The 23,215-nt window shown below is 36.1% G+C and overlaps 1 protein-coding gene across 1 annotated transcript in view; it reads right to left on the bottom strand.

Moving 5' to 3' along the window:
- The window catches only part of LOC140164266 (uncharacterized), an 85,479-nt gene that overhangs the window by 44,783 nt on the left and 17,481 nt on the right, over positions 1 to 23,215 (bottom strand). Inside the window, 1 exon segment of the mRNA XM_072187534.1 lies at positions 19,861 to 20,119. The gene's annotated coding sequence lies outside the window, so the exon portion shown is untranslated.

Raw genomic sequence — 23,215 nt, 5'->3', positions numbered from 1 at the left:
TTGGTAATGAAAAAATTTTCCCACCCACCACACCCAAAATGTTATTTTTTCATATTCCAGTATTCAATTTTATCGGGGAGCAGTAGTCGACTGGGAGGCCCCATATTGTAGGGGATATCGAGGATCACATACCAAAAGTGTATTGAAATATGAGTTTTTAATGGTAGCCTCTAGGTAATGGCAAACTGCCAGGAAGAGAGGGTGTTAATGGACCAAGGGGTTGGATTCAATAAGTTCACAAGTTATGAACTTCTTTTGGGAGGTAGTCCTCATTTGGGTACACAGATCTAGGGGTTCAGGAAATCCCTGAAAAGGGCTTTGTTGTAACTTGCTGGTTAATACATTGCTGTTAACTTCTTTTTAAGAAGTTGGGCCACACTTTGAGCATGTTTGAAATTTCCTGGAGGTCCCGTTAGTTACAATAAATTAATTTGGGTTAACTTCTCTGCAAAAAGAGAAGTTGGTCCACACTTGTGTGTGTGCAAAAGGGTTGAGCAAATTTCCTGGGGGCCCCGTAGCTTACGAGGAATTAATTTGGGTTAACTTCTCTGCGAGAAGTTGGGCCACAAGTGTGTGTGCAAAAGGTCTCGCTTAAAGTCATGGTGTGCCCCATATTCATTCATTCATTCATTTTTTATTTATTCATTCATGTAGTCATTTCTTTCATTCATTTATGTATCTTTCTAGGACTTAATTCGGGTTAACTTCTCTCCGAGAAGTTGGGCCACACTTGTGTATCAGCAAAAGGGGTTTGTGGGAAATTTCCTGGAGGGCACCATGGTCATTCATGTTTCATTCATTTATTAATGCAATCATTCATTTCTTCATTTCATTCATTTATGTACCTTACATGGATTTAATTTGGGTTAACTTCTCTGCGAGAGGGAAAATTAGGCCACACTTGTGTGTGTGCAAATTAAAGGGCTCGGGGAAATTCCCTGGAGGGCCCCGTATCTCATAAGGAATTAATTTGGGTTAACTTCTCTGTGAGAAGTTGGGCCACACCTTGTTGTTGAGAGGCCCCGTACCTTACGGGTAAGTAATTTAAGCATGGGCTCGGGAAATTCCCGAGAGGGCTGTATCTTACCGCTGCGCAGGCACACTGTGTTTTAGATGGTTAAAAAGGTGGCGGTAAAAAGGACATGGCCACAAAATTTCATCTTAAAGCCAATTTAATTGAAAATAATTTGATCACCATAGGTAATTGCATAAGTGTTTACAAATAGTAATAATTTGTTACTAATATATTTGAGAAATAGTGCATGAGAAGTTGAACGAAATTATGTCAAATATTCAGATTACTTTCCTGAATGTTCCCGGCTTCAGGAAAGTAGGATTAATGTTATGCACTTTTCTAAGGTATTTATATTAAAGGATTGACTCAATAAATGTATGTAAATTTCTCTTGAGAAATTTTCTCTTGAGAAGTTAGGCTACGTTTGATGTATTGAACGGACCCTTTTGGTCCGTGTTTATATCCAATTCTGGATTACAAATAAATGGAGATACTCCTGACGGATATGCCTAGCAAAACTTTTGAGTAAAATGTGCTTTATTTCATCTGGGGGTAAACATTTTTGGAAAGGAAATCAGTCACAGAATGTAAATATGAACAAAGATTTGGTGCAAAAACATAAATTTTGGAGAAAATCACAGAAATGTTTTTGTAAATGCTCTAGAAAAAGAGGCAAAAACAAGGCTTTTCTGCGACTGTCTCCAATATGTGAGTTTTTGCACCAAATCTGTATTTCTATTTAAATTCCTTGGCTAATTTCCATTCCAAAAATGTATACTTTATTAAAAACATCTTGCATGAAATTAGTTATGAAGTTACAGCACTTTTGATTAATGCATTTCTGAATGTGCACAGCCATGTTATAGTCATATCTTCCATGGGGGGCATGGATTTCAACTGGAATAGCGTATTGATCCCAAGCAGCCATCCAATATTGCAATTCAATATAAGAGCCTCAACTAGCATCAGCTCGATAGTTTCCTTGCTGGTATGTTATCTCACTGATTCAATTTGACAATTCACTAATACTATTATTTGCGCTGAGATCCAGATGAGGGTAAAATGTCTAGCCTAAGTCTATGTTTAGGATAGTACATTGGTGGGTAGACTGAGAAAATGGAATAGTGTGATTTCGTCGGGTTCACATAGTGACATATCATAAGGAAAACTGTTAAGTATTTTGGAGAAAAGCAAGTTTGAAAAAATGCTGATTTGTAACAGGGTTGTGTTGATGTTGGTGTCACTGCATGAAAATGTTCCTTAGAATTAACATTTCCAAAGCACCCTTTTGTACTATTTTTTTACTTGAAATTTTAGCCTTTTAAAAAATGGGTAAAAAAAATTCAGAAGTTATATGTCTGTACATAAGTACAGCACAATGTGATATCCTTTTTTGTATGTTTATAGGTCATGTTTTCCATGGGGGGGGGCATGGATATCAACTAGAATAGCGTATTGATCCCAAGCAGCCATCCAATATTACAATTCAAAATAAGAGCCTCAACTAGCATCAGCTCGATAGTTTCCTTGCTGCTATGTTAACTCACTGATTCAATTTGACAATTCCCTAATACTATTATTTGTGCTGAGATCCAAATGAGGGTAAAATGTCTAGCCTAATTCTATGTTTAGAATAGTACATTGGTGGGTAGACTGAGAAAATGGAATAGAACTAGTCTGGGGCAATTGCGTCGGGGTTCATCACATAGTGACGTATCATGAGGAAAACTGTTAAGTATTTTGGAGAAAAGCAAGTTTGAAAAAATGCTGATTTGTAACAGGGTTGTGTTGATGTTGGTGTCACTGCATGAAAATGTTCCTTAGAATTAACATTTCCAAAGCACCCTTTTGTACTATTTTTTTACTTGAAATTTTAGCCTTTTAAAAAATGGGTAAAAAAAAATTCAGAAGTTATATGTCTGTACATAAGTACAGCACAATGTGATACCTTTTTTTATATGTTTATAGGTCATGTCTTCCATGGGGGGGGGGCATGGATATCAACTAGAATAGCCTATTGATCCCATGTAAGCAGCCATCCAATATTGCAATCCAATATAAGAGCCTCAACTAGCATCAGCTCAATAGTTTCCTTGCTGCTATGTTAACTCACTGATTCAATTTGACAATTCACTAATACTATTATTTGCGCTAGGATCCAGATGAGGGTAAAATGTCTAGCCTAATTCAGGTGGTATGCGCTGTGCATTCTCTAAATTCAGTAAATTTCCATCGTCAACAGTGTAATTGAATGGGATTATTAAAACACTTGAAATATCACAAAGAAATAGGCCTATGTTAATAAATAATAGAAATACAAGCTAAAACCGTTAGGGTTCAATAATGAAGCCCACAAAACTAACCGACTATATGGAAAATGCCATACAGCCGAGCGGTTTTGCCAGCTCTCTCTGACCATCATGCCACTCGCCGCCTAGCCTAATTCTATGTTTAGAATAGTACATTGTGGGGTAGACTGAGAAAATGGAATAGAACTGGTCTCGTGCAATTTCCTCGGGTTTCATCACATAGTGACGTATCATAAGGAAAACTGCAGAGAAAAACAAGTTTGAAAAAAAAAAATGCTGATTTGTAATAGGTTTATGTTGTTGTCACATGAAAATTGTTCCTTAGAAGTGACATATCCAAAGCACCCTCTTGTACTAATATTTTTAACTTGAAATTTTAGCCTTTTATAAAATTGGTAAAAAAAGTAGAAGTTATATGTCAGTATACAAATATTTACTGCTCATGAGGGATCTGGTGGAATCTATTGGTCCCGAGGTGAACTGGAGACCGTGAGCCTACTATTTTCCCGAGACCGCCAGGTCGAGGGAAAATAGTAGGCTCACGGTATCCAGTTAACCGAGGGGACCAATAGATTCCACCAGATCCAGAATGAGCAGTAAATATTTGTTTTATATCCTTCATTAATATATTCTTTGTTCATTAAACATAAGGCATAGGCCTAGGCATAAATGTAGGCTAGGCCTAGGCCTAGCATTGCCTAGTCAAGGCTACGCTGGCCTTGCTTTGTTTTGATTGAATGCACAAAGCACGCACACAGTTGAGTGACTAAAGCTTACCGTGAAAACGTTGTATAGCTGTTGTAACCTCTACAATACCGCCGCGAAAAGGAGTAACCATGTTCTTTGTTATTTCACCATCAATAAGATATTGATCCTGATGTAACTCAGATTTATGCCATTAAACCGCCGTATTTTAGCTGCACTTCTGTGCTGCTTGTGCATTGTGTGTGCTTCGCAAGACAAAACGAATTGCTACACATAATACCCCGGAACCGGTACTGAAATCCCGTGTATGTGGCGAGTTGCACTGACCACTAGGAACTGCGACGCGGTTATGACGTCATACGCGATCCGGGACGCGGCCAGAGGAGATAGTAAAACTATTTCCCGGGAGATAGTACTTTGAATAGTACCCGCTCCTCCTCAATCGGCTTTTTAACAAGTTTGCAAAATAGCAAAACTATTTTTGGTCACATGATACTCGTTTAACCAATTAATGAACGAAAATATATTAATGAGGGATATAATACATAAGTATGTATATGAAACACAAAAATGCTTTTAACATATCCTATATGATACACCACCGTGTGATACCTTTTTTGTATGTTTATGGAAATTTCATTATTTAATTACAAATTAATTACTTCATTTTTAGCTTTGCGACTTGGCGAACGATGTGACATGATCAAGGGAAATGAGTCGCATGTCGGCCCTTGTCGAAAATGAGTTTAAGACATGTTTCTAAAGAGGACATTTAGAGCTTTCAGAAACTGAAAACCCCATGTTGATAAGACTTTTCTTTGTGAAGTGACGTCATTTATCAATCACTGAAAACAATATAAAATAAAAGAATTTTAACACTTTCTTTGCCAATATCTCAAAATCAATATAAGCGACATCCGACTCATCTCCCTTGATCGTGTCACAAATATGCAAATAACATGGCACAAAACTATCCAGCACATCAGGCCACCATACTATTGCAATACAACGTTGACCAATTATAACGTCTTTTAAGCTGCAGAGTGGATCAATGTAAATGTTGGCACAATATACAAATCAGCTCATTAATATTCATATATGCAAATAACATAACACAAAATTATACAGCACATCAGGCCATGATATCCTATCACCATACCAAGTTTGATATAAAATTGGGCGGATTGAGCGTGATACCTGAATTTATCGGTCGAGCTAGAGTTTTCAAATATACGCAATTTTATCACTTTTTAAAGTATACAAAAGTATAGAGCCAAGATTCTGAAGACATAATAATGAAGTTGATTGGTTGTTGCGTTTGAGCTCCACAGTGGATTAATGAATTTGCTTCTGCCCGGACAACCAGGCAGCCAAATATTTGGATGATAACATTATAAAGCCCCACATATGTGTGCGGGGACCAATTACAATTTTTGGAATTAAAATTTTCTGAGAGACACCTTGTAGACGGCACATAATTCAAAAGTACATAACAGGGAGTAATACTGAGTACACCCACTCTACCATACATCAAGGCTTTTCGGAAAAGCCCCCGACTGAAACTTAGTCATCCAAATATGATGTAGTGTACAAATATGAAAGATAACATTGCAAGTACAACTTGAGGGCTTAGTTCCACAAGGTCCTATCTGCATTTATGGCGTTTACTTATCATGCTTTACTATGGGCTCTATATTGTGTCTCAAGTTTAAAATAATGTCACATTGGTTTTCACAGTAGAAGATTCAAATCAGTTCATAGTCGCTGTTCTATGGGCGTGTATACGCTCTGTGGCATTTAATAGGTAAGCATCTATAGACACTATAATACAGCAGGGCTTTGGGGCAAAACCGTTATAATCATGCCAGTCACAATGCAAGAGTACATAAAAAGTTAAGGCATAAACTTCACCATGTAAATGTATCGCACATGTAAGGAAGTTCAATATCCTGTTCCCAAAATGATAAGAAAATATTTGCTATTTTACTTCAAGGTATGTAAGAAAATACACACATGTATGCAATACATACATGTATGAGTGATATTAGAAATGGCAGGTGTGATTGAGTACAGATGTAGAATGCTTTTACAATTTGTTCCTAGAGATGGCTTCAAAACCATGAAGCTGCCGCTATATTAATATCAACAAAATATGAAACTATCACTAGTTTTTTATTATGATGATGAATATTTTTGTGTCTACTTTTATTCATGATGCAGACTTAGATTTGTTTGTTATGGGAGTGCTATTGCTGATAATTGATAGTCTAGTAATGATAAAAACACATTTGCCCTATATATATGAGTATACTTGCTGAGTTACTATATATAAGTATTGATGATGGAAGTTCCTCTCTACAACTAATGATAGTCCTTACAAACTGATCTTACTGAAATTGGTGTTGATAAAGCAGCTACATTTGTACATTATGCCAATATTGACATTTTGAAGTGCCTATCTGTTGCTACGGATGTTTATAAACCAGTTATTGATGATGCACTATTACTCTCTGGTGTTGGTGGTGATAACATAGCTATATACTGCTAATATTGTTGTTGATGAAGTAGCTATCTACTGCTGATATTGTTGTTGATGATGTAGCTATCTACTGCTAATATTGTTGTTGATGAAGTAGCTATCTACTGCTGATATTGATATAATATTGGATGGCTGAGCATGATACCATAACATATCGGATGAGTCATAAAAATATCGGACGAGCCAACGGCGAGTTCGATATTTGTATGACGAATCCGATATGTTATGGTATCATGCAAAATAAGCCATCCAATATTATCATTATTAGGTTTTCTTAACTCTTAATAACCCTAAAAACATAATAATGTTGTTGATGATGTAGCTATCTACTGCTAATATTGTTGTTGATGAAGTAGCTATCTACTGCTGATATTGTTGTTGATGATGTAGCTATCTACTGCTAATATTGTTGTTGATGAAGTAGCTATCTACTGCTGATATTGTTGTTGATGAAGTTGCCATCTAATGCTGATATTGTTGTTGATGAAGTAGCTATGCTGTGTGCCTATGCACTACTGATATTGTAGTTGATGAAGTAGCTATGCACTACTGATATTGTTGTTGATGAAGTAGCTATCTACTGCTGATATTGTTGTTGATGAAGTAGCTATCTACTGCTGATATTGTTGTTGATGAAGTAGCTATCTACTGCTGATATTGTTGTTGATGAAGTAGCTATCTACTGCTGATATTGTTGTTGATGAAGTAGCTATGTACTACTGATATTGTTGTTGATGAAATAGCTATCTACTGCTGATATTGTTGTTGATGAAGTAGCTATGCACTACTGATATTGTTGTTGATGAAGTAGCTATCTACTGCTGATATTGTTGTTGATGAAGTAGCTTTCTACTGCTGATATTGTTGTTTTGAAATGACTTTGACATCAGACCAACATGGATTTCAGAGAACAATGCATCATACATGATTCAAGCAGGTGATTTTATTGTCATTCAGAAATACTTGAAGCCTGTTCTATCAACATGGCTGCCATTTCAATTGTTATACCCTTCTGGTTGGTTTATTTTGAAAGGGTCTATTCATAAACATGAAAACACTGTACATGATACACAAAACCTCTCATACACATAAATATGGTGCATCCTTTGTTGAGTCTAGATCATAATTAAGTTGCAGAGATCAGTTAATACAGCATTTAATGGAAGCAGCACTTCATTTGTTCATAATACCCCTGGATAATACCCTGACCTGTGAAGTAGGTAGCTATACTCCAGAAATCCAAATCAGCTAATTGCTGTACTCGTATTGCATGCTTTGCTATCACTTAAGGCATATCGGAGGGGAGCATGACATTGTTATTTTATTGTTATTTTATTGGCCTTAACTCAAGAACCGGAAGCCCTATGGAAATATAAATGTGATACTTCACTTTTTTAACTCTTTTCTTGTAAGATCAATGTACTAATATTGAAACGGAGAGCCAAGATGCGATTTCAGATTTTTGGCCTGTTTTTAAGCTTACCGCCCGGCGCCCGTGTGTTGTCAATGGCCGAATTTAGCTCTTGTCAAATTCATATTTAGAGAAAAGTCACGATGCTCACGTGTTCGTGGTAGTTTTGGATTGTTATTATGAATATAAAAATGATTGCATGGCTCTGCACAAGGTATATTTTTGTAAAAATTTGGATTTGTTTACCTGCCGATCGTCTGTTGTCGCCGTGGGTTGAAAATACGGCAGAGAAAATTTTGTCATAAAGTGCGTGCGAAATTGGCCTCAAATTTCACTATTTCCGCTAGTATTGTACTGAGATCTTATAATATCAGTGGCATACCGTGGCCGCCCCAACCCCGGGGGGCTGAAGAAGAAACAATTTTGCCGCCCCTTCCTTAACAGCCCGAAAAGGTTGACCCAATTTTTTTCACGGTCGGAAAAAGTGAGCAAAAAAAAAGAAAAAAAAAAAAAAGGAATTTAGGTGTCATTTTGAAACTTCCCGGCCATTAGTCGTCTGGAGACGTAAACAAGTTTTCCTAAAAATTGTAAATTTCCTTAAAAACGACTTTTGTTGATCAAACTTTGGATTATTTAAGATGTAATTGTTTAAGAATGTAGAATTTTAAGATATTTTTGAGTATTTTAATGTTTTACATGGTCAAAAGGGGTCATCAGTTTGATTCCTGATTTAAAAACACTTTAGCAATTGTTCTAGTTATTAAATTGTTGATTTCGTCATGTTCAAATCTTTTGAAAGTGAGCGCCTGACGCGGAGTGACTGCGCGCGATATCCATAGTAACGAGCTTACGCTTTGAACGCAGCCGCCAAAAGGTTCCATGAACGCGTTCAGGAGAGTATAAAAGGCCATGTACGACGCAAGAAATTTCAGTTTGCCGGGTGGGCTCAGTCCCACCCATGCATGCAAGGGCTATGCAACAGCCGGAGTAATCTAGGCTAGGCTCTAAAATTGCATTGCAGCTTGGACGCAAGCTTGGGCGTGAAATATCCCCAAAGTTCAACGAAAAGGCACTGTGTTTTGTGCACTACGGCATGGCAAGCTCGTATTGTGTGTATAGGCATGGATACTCATAGCCTAGGCCTTGCCTATGACTTTGTCATGTGATGAGAGATTCTGTTGATTAAATTGTATTTTTATGCTTCTCGATTATTCAAGCAGATAGTATATACTTTTCGGCAGCATGTATTGGTAATTTATTTGGATTTAAAAAAGAGATAAATAAGGAAATATCGTCATGATCAACAACAGAGATTGTGTATTTACCAGGGTTTACTTGTATTTATGAATTGTGATGTGATAAGACAAATATGAAAGCAAAATAACAATACAAGATATAACAAAAGAAGCAAATATAAAACAGAATTGTCAAGTCTCATTTTTACCTGTTACTTCTCCTTTCATGCATCACTGATTCCACATATCTTGAGTAGAATTCTAGTCTTTGATACTACGCTACCACTTGTATGTTTATAAGGCTAGTCTTCTCCACCAGTCATTTACAAAAGTATTAGGGGCAAGCTCGGTCCCGTTACAATATTAAGAAGTACAATAAAACTCTATAACTGAAAAAATATGGGCCCTGCCATCCCACTTGCCTTAAATTTAGTGTCAGCATGGCCGGCCCTCATCAAGATCAATATCACCATCAGGTACTGGATAAGGTGCCAACTGCGTAATGCAAAACATGTCCCAAGTATTAGTAATGTATGTAGATAGCTTCCATATTAATAAGAAAGCCTTTTGTCTGTACCATAATAAGCAGATGATATCAATTAGTTTGTAAATGACTAAGTACTTCATCAGTATCTGTATTCGGTATAACAGTACATAATGACTTCATCAACACCAATATCAGCAGTAGATTGATACTTTGTAAATGCCAATACCAGTAGTGGAAAGGTTAATTAATTAACACCAATATCGGTAGTACTAGTAATAGCTCACTGATATTATCTGAAGTAGAAAGCTACTTAATCAACACCAATATCAGCAGTTGAACAGTACGTAAAAAACAACTTCATTATACCGATGTCAGGAATTAGATTGATTAGAGATTAACTGTGCATCAGTTGTTTTGAGGGTATTGTGAAAATCTAAGCAAGGAATATCCTGAGGGGCACAGCCCTGAAGGATATTACAAGATATATCTCTAATTTTTTAACACCAATATCAGCAGTATATAGCAATTTCATCAATGCTGATATCAGCAGTAGATAGTTGCTTCCTCAAAACTACTTCATCAATGCCAATATCAGCAGCTGATGGTTACTACATCAACAGTAATGTCAGCAGTAAATAGCTCTATGTAATAAACATAAATATCAGAAGTAGACAGCTACTTCATCAACACCAATATCCGCAAATGAAAGCTACCTCATTATTACCAATATCAGCAGTAGATAGCTACTTCATCAACGCCAATATCAGAAGTAGACAGCTAATACTTCAATCAACCAATGCTAATATCAGCAGTACTCCAGTAGCCCATGTACTTCATGAATTCCTAATAGCTATTACACCAGCGGTAGATAGCTACTTCATCAGTAGCAATATCAGCAGTAGATACCTACTTCATTAACACCAATATCAGTGGCAGATAGCTATGTTATCAACACCAGAAGTAGCGGTGCCTACTTTACTAAAAAAAACCAATAACAGCAGAAGATAGCTACTTCATCAACATCAGTGTCAGCAGGTGATAGCTACTTCATTTCTTCATCAACACCATTTTCAGCAATATGTAGCTACTTCATCAGTTGACGCCAATATCAGCAGTAGATAGGTGGTAACCCAAATGCATAGATATGAGTGGTACCCCGAGGTTCATAGGTAGACATTAATTTCTGGCCGGGCTCTGGGGATTATTGATATGCAACTAATAAACCTGATACAAAATATGAACAATCTAAACATCTCATTTTCATGATTTTCAATTTTTCATAATTGTTACCAATATTTTTGAGACTGGGTATGTTATAAATAATTTGGATTAATTAAGAGTAATATGGTACTATAGAAATATCTCAAGTGACAGCATATTCAAAAGCTTTATTTATCACTTCAACAAAAATGTAAAAATAAACAGCAGTGAAAAATTCACTGTTATCAATCTGTGAAGCAAATCTTATTAGCTACACAGATGAACCGAAATAGTGTGAACACCATCTCACATGAAATTCACTGTCTTGAAACTGATACATGTACATTCTGACTCAATACAATTGTATCTGGTTATTATGTTCTGCTTTACCGTTATTTCCTGTTTAAAAAAAATGCAAGATCTATTACAACTAAATTACTACCTCCCCCATAAGTGGTTGGATTAGGGCTAAGTTTAGGGTGCAGTGGCAAAGCCGGAGCGCAAAAGGGCCAGCCCCCCCCCCCATGAGAAGTCTTGCCCCCTTATGACTATTACGAGCAAATAAGTATTTATTTTCTGAAACAAATGTACTAATATTCAGAAGTACACAATGATATTACTCAATAATAATAATAATAATAATAATAATAATGATAATGATAATAATAATAATAATAATGATAATAATAATAATACGACTCTTGTATAGCACTTTACATTCAAGTCCCTTAGCGCTTAAACATGAAAAACAAATAATGAACAATACCTACACAATACAACCTACATACATTTTGTGCATGTGATGTAAATGAACAATGAAAACATGAGATAAATCAATTGTCACAAAATGTAGAGAAAACAAAAGTGTTTTCAATGACTGTACAAGAGTCTTTTTCACATTATAATACAAGCTAGGGAAGTTCACATTTCCATTTTACAAGCTTATAGATCTATTATTCAAAGCCTGACCTCTAGTGTATTGCATGAACATCGAAAGTACTAAATAATAAATTACTTGCATCCAAAATTTCATAAAAATAGATTTTTGCATTAAATTTACAAATTTAAATCATGTTAATGCTGTAACATTTTCTTTAAGCGTCCTACAAATGTAAATGTGGACAAAGATCCATGAATAATGTGCATTGAAATTGAGAAAGAATTGCATCTAGTATTTGCTTTCATATAGAAAAATACACACATGCAAGTAGATAGGGTGAGTGGATTGGGGAAGACACACTCATGTCGGAGTTGGATATTGTGTATTTAGTCTGAGTTTCCTGCATCTATGCACTCACAAAAACATGTATAATGTAGTTTTACTCTTGAATCATTAACATGAACATACACAGTAACATGGCAACTTGTATCCCTAATCCTAACCAAGTAACCATGCTAACCCTAAATCACTTGACAGTTCCTAAACTAAGGTTCCTGTTCTGGTTTCTTGGGGAAAAAAAGCAAATAATTAACTCTGCCATAAGAGGTTTGTTTAGGGTTAGGTTTTAGGAGCAGTGGCATAGCCAGGGGTGCAAAGGGGAGAGCCCTGTTGCCCACCCCCTCCTTCCCCCTGTGGGATGCTGGTCATCCTGATATTTAAGATATTTAAGCCTTTTTGTACTTTTTAGCCCATTTTGACCATTTTAATCAAATTTCACAACCTCAAATTTGTTCAATGCCAAATTGTAACACAGAATGGTCAAATGTATAATACACCATTTTTTCCCTCCCCCAATGTGGACACAGACACCTGCATTAGTATTTCCGTGGTACTTAACCCTCTCCATGCGGATGTTGACTGCCAACGATAAGTTCCAAATATTCTTTAAAAGTTCACATTTTTGGAATATTACATTTTAATAACCTTATTTGGAATCAGCATGAAAAATGCATTAAAATGAGTACAAATAAGCATAGTATTGGTTCAGTGGTTCTTCAGATAGCTCTTGATATTTTGAGAAATATTTCAAACCTTCAGCTTCTTATGTTGAAGCCTATATGGCTAGCATGCTGATATCAAGATAAAGATGGGCAAATATATCCCAAATATACTGGCAAGAAGGCATAGAGGTACCAGGTTGCATGTATGGGAGGAGGCCTGAAGTAGGGTAGTCGGCAGTTTATCAAGCCTGTGTCCTTTTGAGCACCTGTAGGAGGGATTTTGTGGTTTATAATGATGCATGTTTTGGCTGTTACTTTCTCATTTGAGACTGATTCTTGTTGGTTCCGACCTCCTCTCAAATAAAATACAACACAGTAAAATGAAATAAAACAAATTTCATTTCATTTCATTTCATTTCATTTCATTTCATTTCATTTCATTTCATTTCATTTCATTTCTTTTCATTTCATTTCATTTCATTTCATTTCACCAAATAACCATCATCATTCTTGTAAAAATCAAAGGAGCCAAAGCATGCATCAAAACTGGTAAAACTGTCTTCAGTTAATTACCACACGTAGACATGAGAATCCAAACTGATATCAATAGATGAAGACATCAGTTAAATTCAAGAAGATCGTAAGTGCACAGTAATAACAAAGCACTTACAACCTTCTTGCATTCAAGCATCATAGATGAACTTCACTTCAATTTCCTGCCAAATGAATGTGAATCAATAGACACAGGATGCGATCAGACCACTGTCTAGCTGTCTCCTAGTATTCATCAAATAGTATTAAATATACCGCCATGTAGTCAAGACTGTTTACTTGGAAATTAGTAATTCAAATTATAATAAACTGTTAAGAATATATTTCATAAGCTAATATTAAGGGCTGGGGTATGAACGTTTGGACAGTATTTATTTTGGGAGATTAGAGCACATCAGACATATCGAATTGCATTCTGAATACGAAGAATGTCATTCTGATATCAAATAATTTTGATTTTTGAAATTAGCAATTTAATACACATTTTATGGCAAATCATTAAAAAATTGATATTTTTGATATTTAACAGTACTTGAAGTAAACTTTATAAATCTGATGATTTATACTTAAAGTGTATGTAGGTGGGATGAAAAGCCCGACGATCAATTGAAAATTTTGACCTTTAAGATTGAAGATATGGATTTTTTCCCAAAACACAAAAAAAAATTAGGTCTTTTGGGAAAAAATCCATATCTTCAATATGAAAGGTCAAAATTTTCAATTGACCGTCCGGCTTTTCCTCCCTGCTACATACACTTTAAGAATATATCATTAGATTTATATAATTTACTTCGAGGACTGTTGTATATCAAAATTTGAAAAATATCAAATTTTATAATTTGTCATAAAATTTGTATTATATTGTGATTTTAAAAAATGAAAATTATTTGATATCAGAAAGACATGCTTCGTATTCAGAATGCAATTCGATAGGTCTGAGATGCTCTCATGTCCCACAAAAAATACTGTCGAAACGCAATAAACGCTCATTTTGGATCCCTTAAAGGAGTATCCTGTGATCCTAGTATTCTCTTTTTATGACATTTTTCAGTAGATATCATAGCTTATTCCCGAAATGTCAGTTGATTCTGATTTGCGTTTGCGAGTTATGCATGATTATGTGTATTACTCTACCCTCTCCATAGACAATACCTTGTAATTTCGTTCTGGTGTACCAGAACATAATTCAAATTTCACAATATTTTTGCTAAATGAATAAATTGGCAAGAGATGTTTTGTACATAAACATTATGTAGCCAAAGGTTTCCAGTGGTATAAAAATCTCAACTTTTTTTTATAGAAAAGTGGGGTGATGATGCTGTTGATCACAAATTTTAAGGGAAACTATCTGTGATTTGCTAATCCAGATCAAAAGTTCATTGAAATTCAAATTTTTTTGATCAGTTTTGAAAAATACATGTCAATGTACTAACAGACATGCTAATGATATCAAGCTATCAATGAATGGACTCACAAAACAATAAATAGGGCACATCACAATAATTTAGATTTTTCTATACAAATATAATTTTAAGCATAATTTACCCAATGTGAGCACTACATATTACTGAAACCTGTACTACAAAATTAAAATCAATAACACAGATGAGATACAAAGATTCAAGCTACGCGTTTGTGATGGCCGCATTTAAAAATCCATTTTCACGACATCAATTCCCTATGTAAACAACATAGCGTGATCAGTGCAGTAACATAGCGTGATCAGTGCAGCACACATCTGCTGTACTAGCTTCGTATGAAGAAGGAAAACTTCGGATGCTATAGTGTAGTTAATTAAAGAGGGAAAAAAGCTAATACCAATTGAATTTTATCTATTGATACCAGAAGTGACTGTAATTTGTGGCATGACTATAATTTTTTGCAGAATTCCTTTTGCAAATTAAGCATACTGCTAACCGTCCAGCGTATTATTTTCCACAACTTCCTATGCACACGCTTGGCGTCGAGCGCATATATGCGATGGTTAACGCATAAAAGGAGCTTTGGAACAGATTATATATAGTTTGTTGAAATTGACATTGGGAGTAACATTGGTGCATGATTAATCCACAAATGTGATGTGATCAAGCAAAATCAGTCGGAACTCGGAAATATTAAATTTTCAGTTTCTTAGGATAGTAAAAAAGCATTTACAAAGCTGAAGTTTGCAGAAAACACCATTGAAATTGAAAGATATGAGCAGTTAAAGAGTTTCCAAATTCAACAGGAAACAAAAGGAAATACTTTGTTTGGCTATCTCAAAATCAATATTTCCGAGCTCTGACTGATTTTGCTTGATCGCATCACAAATATGCCTACAAACCACACTAACACCAACAAGTAAAAACAAACTAAGATGGGCCATTTAATAATGGCAAAGTCAACATTTTGGATATATTTATCCCAGTACATTCATTCAGTAGGAAAATTTTGCATATTTGTCCTCCTTGGGAAATTTGACAAATTTCACCCAGCTTCAGTTTTAAAGCAGGTCGGAGGTGGGAGTATGACTTTTAGCGGTGTTTGAACTCAAATATTGAGACAAATAAAGCTGACATACAAGAGGAGTGGTATGGGTTCTATAAAGGAGATCCCAAGGCTTGATATAAGGGGTGTAATCTCTGCTCTCATTCCATAAACCATTAAACAACAATTCAGGGACTTTGCTGCTTCAAGAGCGCACACCCTAGACATTCCACAAATAACCATCGCAACCAGGATCAGCTCCCGAGTTTCAGACGGGTTACAACGAGACAAATTAGCAGTGAGTTCCTTGTCCAAGGGAATTTCAAGCTAACTCAATTTTTCCACGAGAGCATACTAGGCACCACCAGGGTTCGAACTCGCAACCTCTCGCACCATAGTCGAACGCCTTATCGATTGAGCTAACTTGAATGGCCATGTGTATGATTTTTCTTGGGTGGAGGAAATGCCCAACACCTGCATTTTGAAGTATTACTGGCCAAGCCTAAGAAAATTGTGACATATAGAAATATAAATTTGATTATTAATTTCCTTGACTCATTTCCTTTTTAAGATCAATGTATTCATAAAAGAATTTTAGTTAAATGGTTAAAACTAGACAAATATGGCACCTGCCATCCTATTCACCTTAAAGCATATGTATTGGTTTGACCTGCTGTGGGAACATCCCGGGGGGGGGTACTCAGTACAAATGGCCATATCGGGATGTGCCGCAAACATGGGTCGATTTTCGCCGCTTGGTATATCAATGACCCCTTATTTTTCCGCTTTTGTGGTATACGCATGGGTAGTAAGTTAAAATTGGTATTCAAATGGGGTCTAAATCAGATTTTGGTATATCAATGGGTCGAAAATCTTTAAACTCACTTGCATAAATTTCACGAAAATAAATTGTCTGATCGTCTCCAAATAAGGTACATCGCTATCCAAATAAGGCAAATCAGAACCATAAATTCAGAGCTGGGCAAATCAATTGATAGTCCGATTAGCAAACGTTGAGTTGTCATTGCAAACAGATGGCGACATTCTTCCGGTGTAGTATATGCGAGCCCAGCACTACTTCTGTTTACCCAGTTTTGATAAATCACTGAAATTAATCGGTATCGAAGTTGCAACAGCAATTTTTTCATCGCTGTTTTTAAGTCAGTTTTGCCTCTCAGAACTCGGGATCGCAAAACTAAAGTAAATTAACTGCCGATTTTTAAATGCATCGAATCATATAAATAGGTTTTTTCAACAATCGGGTAAGTTTTTAGTGTAAAGTTGAGTATTATTTTTGGTGCCGAATTCAGCTGACATGACACGCGAGTCACAGCACTGCCAAAATCATACACGATCGATGTGCATGGGTCAAATTGATGTTGTTTTGGTTCGATAATTCAATGATAATTGCAATTGCATTGAACAAATATTAAATTCGTTTAAAATTTCATTAAATCATGAGTAGAAAGAAAAAAGGTACCGTACAAAAAAATATAAATAAAAAAAAAATTTCTTCTATTGATTTTTTATTTTTTAATATTTTTCCGTCTTCTTTCACCATGCAGGGTACACATTTTATGATTGCTCATCCAATTTTTTTCACAGACATCTTCCGTCAATCGACTTACTTGCATGAACCAAAGGCAATGATGAGCGGGGGGGGGTGGACACTGGCTGCGCCACTGTTTCGTGGTTTTTGTATGTTGTTAAATAAAATATAAATAAGTGCAAGAATCATCTTTCCCTACACAATACTTGTTACAAACTAGGCTAGATATCGGCCCCTACAAGACAAACGAACATAAATTGGGAAACTGAGAAAACAAAACAACAATAAATATATTTTGGATTTGTATGAGTTCATTACAAAATAAGGGCGGTGCAACAATTGTGTACGTGGGGTGGTGAATTCTCAAAATGTTCTGCCAAAATCGCTCCCCCCCTTTGGCCTGCCAAAAATCTTTGCCCCTATAATTCACCACCCGGGGGTACACATAATTAACGCCCCTAACAAACAAAATAATAATAATCAATAAATGATAGACCCTTGATAAATAGAATGAAAAAATACAAAATACAGTAGCCTAAACAAGAAATAAAAAATGTGATCTGAAAATTTTTTACGGTATTCTAAAAGTATAGTGGTATATGGATGGGTCAGTATATGGGGTTGGTATATCAATGGGTGGTATTTTTGTCTTTTCAACTGGTATAGTCATGGGTGTCTATTCTATGTTGGTATATGCATCGGTAGTAAAAATCGGGTTTGAAGTGGTATAGACATGGGTACTACTTCAAAATCTTCGGAGGCACACCCCTACCCAAAAAAAATTTGAGTACCCCCCCCGGGGGGAACATCACCTTTCTACTTGTATAGCCATTTAAGATCATAATTTAGTTACACTCACAAATACACTACTTGCCAATGGCAAAATTGTAAGAGCAAAAATTGCTGAGTAAAATAAGCAGCTATTTTGTCTTTGTTATTTTGATTTTACATTTTCCATTGCACAGTTAGCAGTAGAACATGTAGTATAGTATACAGGCCTACTTGACATTCCAAAAAGTAACCAAATCTGAAGTTATATTATTTTATGCTGGTTTCAGAGTGTTATACTGCTTACCGCTTTGCTACTGTTTTTTTTACATATGCTATCCGGCAAGCAACACTAGGTGACCATAGGCAAGCAACATTTTACAAATACATTGATCACTCGATCGCTTTACCCACATCAACAAATTGCTGGGAGTTGACTTTCAAGTCAACTTGGGAGCTGCATGTGACACATGACACAATTTTAGACCAATGAGTCAAGTCAAGTGAATGGTGATGCCACTGCCTCTGAGCAGCACGCTGCTTGATGAGTACCCTTCTCAGAGATCTGCTAGTGGCATAGGGTATGGTGGGAAATGCCTCCATAGTCAGAGATATTACCCCTGCAGTTACCTCCACACCATAAAAACAAACAAAAATCCAACATTTCCAATTTCCACAGCAATATGCGGAACAATTAATGGTGCCGCCACTATCAGCATGACACTATGATCACCAGTTGGCTTGTAGCATGGGCATAAATAACAGAATTGAGCTGAGAATTTCTTTTGGCAATTTTAGTTTGAAGTTCAACATCGCTAAATTCATCACATTGCAAATATTAATAAGCCAAAATAAAGATGGTTGGTGTCAAATGAAAGTGTAAAAACAGCGAAGTGGCATGCATTATTGATTTTTAAAATAAATCAGTAACTGTACTGTTTAAATCTAACAAAAAATAAATTTTTTGTTAGATTACAAAAGCGACCGGTTAAAAGCGACCGGGGTTCAATCCCCGCTGAGTCCTGATTTTTTCTCTGTCAATATTTTCATATGCCAGTTTGCTCGAGCCCCAATCACGCCATTTAAATTATAATTTCTCGGGCTTGCATCGTTTATTTTCCTAACCTCGTGATATATTAATTTGTGTTTCGCATTGTCTTACGCCCTGCCAGGGTGAAGCATATAGGCCACCTCCTTCTTCATTATTTAATATATAATTGGCCGCTTGAGACACAATGAGAGAGTTATCATGGGGACTTAAGTTGAGATTGCCCGAGTACCGACTGTGAACTCAGGTTGTACAGTGGTAAAGCTCTGGACCGGTAATCCAGCGACCAGGGTTCAATCCCCGCTCAGTCCTGATTTTTTCTCTGTCAATATTTTCATATGCCAGTTTGCTCGAGCCCCAATCACGCCATTTAAATTATAATTTCTCGGGCTTGCATCGTTTATTTTCCGAACCTCGCATATATTAATTTGTGTTTCGCATTGTCTTACGCCCTGCTAGGGTGAAGCATATAGGCCACCTCCTTCTTCATTATTTAAAAAATAAATTGATCAGCCTAAGTGAAGTCACCAGTGTTGCCCATTATAAATGGGATAAGACATTCATTCATGTGGGTACCAAACAAGCTCAGCATGGTATAAACATCAACACTTGCTGCTGTGCTTAACACTTTCCTATCATTCAACACTGAAAGCATAATGCTGCCAATTAAACACTCAATTAAGTTACATAATTACCTGCATGCTGATATCAAGATCCTGGCAGCAATCAACCACTTGTCGTAATCATAAATCTTGGAAGTTGTAACACATGTGCGTACACACACGTACATCCCACCAGCATACACGCATATCCAGTCATCATCTGCAGACTCATACAGACCACTACCGTCTCATCCATTAGCAGCATACACACTGAAGACATTAGCTACTCCCAGGCTTCGGCGCCGTCACTTCTCATCAGTTGACCTTTGCCCGTTTCTATGGTGATAAGTACCTGTAGTTACAAACAAGATACGATGGAGACACTTGATAAATAGACATAGTTATTCATGAATTATTTAAAAGGTTATATTTAATGCATTGCTTTTATGCCATTCTCTTAATGAGGATATGCATCAGTCATTTGACACCTTTGATTATTTTGTACAAGTGTTTTAATTTGATGTGTGCAGTTTGATTTGATCAAATCAAGCCAATGGAGGCAATTTTGGCAATTGGGTTTATCAACTTGCCCTGTAACTTTCATGCTTTCACCGAAATCCTTACAACCTACATGTAGCATATTTATTTTCAAAGTTAAAAGGTTTATATACAAGACAACAACAAAAACCCTCTTATACACACAGAAAAAAACCTTTCAAGCAGAGTCAGCCAGTCAGGCATTTTTTGTTTGTTTTGCAAATGACTTTAAAAATCACCAAACTCTGCAAATAAATTGCTTTTTTTACACAATATCTTCTCCATTCGCTCGCATTTTTTCAGTCAAAATAAATCTACTTCTTGCGGAAAACTGCTGAATTTACATGCATACAATAAATTCTAAAACAAAAAAAATCCCAAAATGGAAAATCTGGGTTGAAAAGGCCCATGAAACTTTTTTTTGTTGCCTAATCCCAATTTTTTTTATGTTTTCAATTGTTTTTTGCTCCCTATTTTGGCTATAGTCTCAATTTTACAAGTGCCTCCTTGGAACATATTACATACTACATCTTCTTTTTTTTTTTTACTTATTTATGTCTGAAAACATTTTGACTTTTTATTTAATTTCAAATAATTGCTGTCTACTGTAAAAAGCATGATAGGACTGATCCAAGTAGTTCAGTAGATAGCATGTTGGTTGTTGGGACTGATCTAAGTAGTTCAACATTACTGTCTACTGTAGATCTAAGCAAGTTCAACATTACTGCTGTCTACTGACAGTAGATAGCATGTTAGGACTGATCCAAGTAATTCAACATTACTGCTGTCTACTGACAGTAGATAGCATGTTAGGACTGATCCAAGTAGTTCAACATTACAGCTGTCTACTGTAGATAGCATATTAGGGCTGATCCAAGTAGTTCAACATTGCTGCTGTCTACTATAGATAGCATGTTAGGACTGATACAAGTGGTTCAACATTACTGCTGTCTACTGTAGATAGCATGTTAGGACTGATCCAAGTAGTTCAACATTACTGCTGTCTACTGTAGATAGCATGTTAGGACTGATACAAGTAGTTCAACATTACTGCTGTCTACTGTAGATAGCATGTTAGGACTAATCCAAGTAGTTCAACATTACTGCTGTCTACTGTAGATAACATGTTAGGACTGATACAAGTAGTTCAACATTACTGCTGTCTACTGTAGATAGCATGTTAGGACCAATCCAAGTAGTTCAACATTACTGCTGTCTACTGTAGATAACATGTTAGGACTGATCCAAGTAGTTCAACATTACTGCTGTCTACTGCAGATAACATGTTAGGACTAATCCAAGTAGTTCAACATTACTGCTGTCTACTGTAGATAGCATGTTATAATCCAAGTAGTATAACATGACTGCTGTCTACTGTAGTTAGCATGTTAGGACTGATCCAAGTAGTTCAACATTACTGCTGTCTACTGTAGATAACATATTAGGACTGATGCAAGTAGTTCAACATTACTGCTGTCTACTGTAGATAGCATGTTAGGACAGTTCCAAGTATTATATAACCCGACATTTAAATGTTATTAAAAGGTTTTGAAAAAACATTTTAAGAACATTTCTGTGTTTGCTGGGTTCAAACATTTTAACATAATGTTATTTAAGTATTGACACAATATTTGGCCAAAATGTTTGCAAAAATAGTTTACAATAACATTTTTTGAAAACATTTTAAAAATATTGTTGTAGTGTGTTTTCATACAAAACGTTTTAAAACATTATCATGACCTTTATATAACCCGACATTTTAATGTTATTAAAACGTTTTTACCTAAACCAAAAGCCAAAATATAACTTATTTAAAACGTTTTTAAAACGTTTTTGTGTTTGCTGGGATGTTATGGCTGACCCAAGTATTTCAACATTACTGCTATCTACTGTAGATAGCATGATATGGCTGACCCAAGTAGTTCAACATTACTGCTCTCTACTGTAGATAGCATGTCATGGCTGACCCAAGTATTTCAACATTACTGCTGTCTACTGTAGATAGCATGCTAGGACTGATCCAAGTAGTTCAATATTGCTGCTGTCTACTGTAGATAGCATGTTAGGACTGATCCAAGTAGTTCAACATTACTGCTGTCTACTGTAGATAGCATGTTAGGACTGATCCAAGTAGTTCAACATTACTGCTGTCTACTGACAGTAGATAGCATGTTAGGGCTGATGCACGTAGTTCAATATTGCTGCTGTCTACTGTAGATAGCATGTTAGGACTGATCCAAGTAGTTCAACATTACTGCTGTCTACTGTAGATAGCATATTAGGACTGATCCAAGTAGTTCAACATTACTGCTGTCTACTGTAGATAGCATATTAGGACTGATCCAAGTAGTTCAACATTACTGCTGTCTACTGACAGTAGATAGCATGTTAGGGCTGATGCAAGTAGTTCAATATTACTGCTGTCTACTGTAGATAGCATGCTAGGACTGATCCAAGTAGTTCAACATTACTGCTGTCTACTGACAGTAGATAGCATGTTAGGGCTGATGCAAGTAGTTCAATATTACTGCTGTCTACTGTAGATAGCATGTTAGGACTGATCCAAGTAGTTCAACATTACTGCTGTCTACTGAAGATAACATGTTAGGACTGATCCAAGTACTTCAACATTATTGCTGTCTACTGTAGATAGCATGTTAGGACTAATCCAAGTACTTCAACATTATTGCTGTCTACTGTAGATAGCATGTTAGGACTGACCCAAGTAGATCAACATTACTGCTGTCTACTGTAGATAGCATGTTATGACTGATCCAAGTCGTTCAACATTACTGCTGTCTACTGTAGATAGCATGTTAGGTGTTAGGACTTATCCAAATAGTTAAACGTCACTGCTGTCTGCTGTAGATAGCATGTTAGGACCGTCCAAGTAGTTCAACATTACTGCTAT

The sequence above is a fragment of the Amphiura filiformis genome, chromosome 11, assembly GCF_039555335.1.
Source record: "Amphiura filiformis chromosome 11, Afil_fr2py, whole genome shotgun sequence".
NCBI classification, from domain to species: Eukaryota; Metazoa; Echinodermata; class Ophiuroidea; order Amphilepidida; family Amphiuridae; genus Amphiura; species Amphiura filiformis.
The sequence above is the reverse complement of the archived record's forward strand: the minus strand, read 5'-3'. Positions and strand labels throughout refer to the sequence as shown.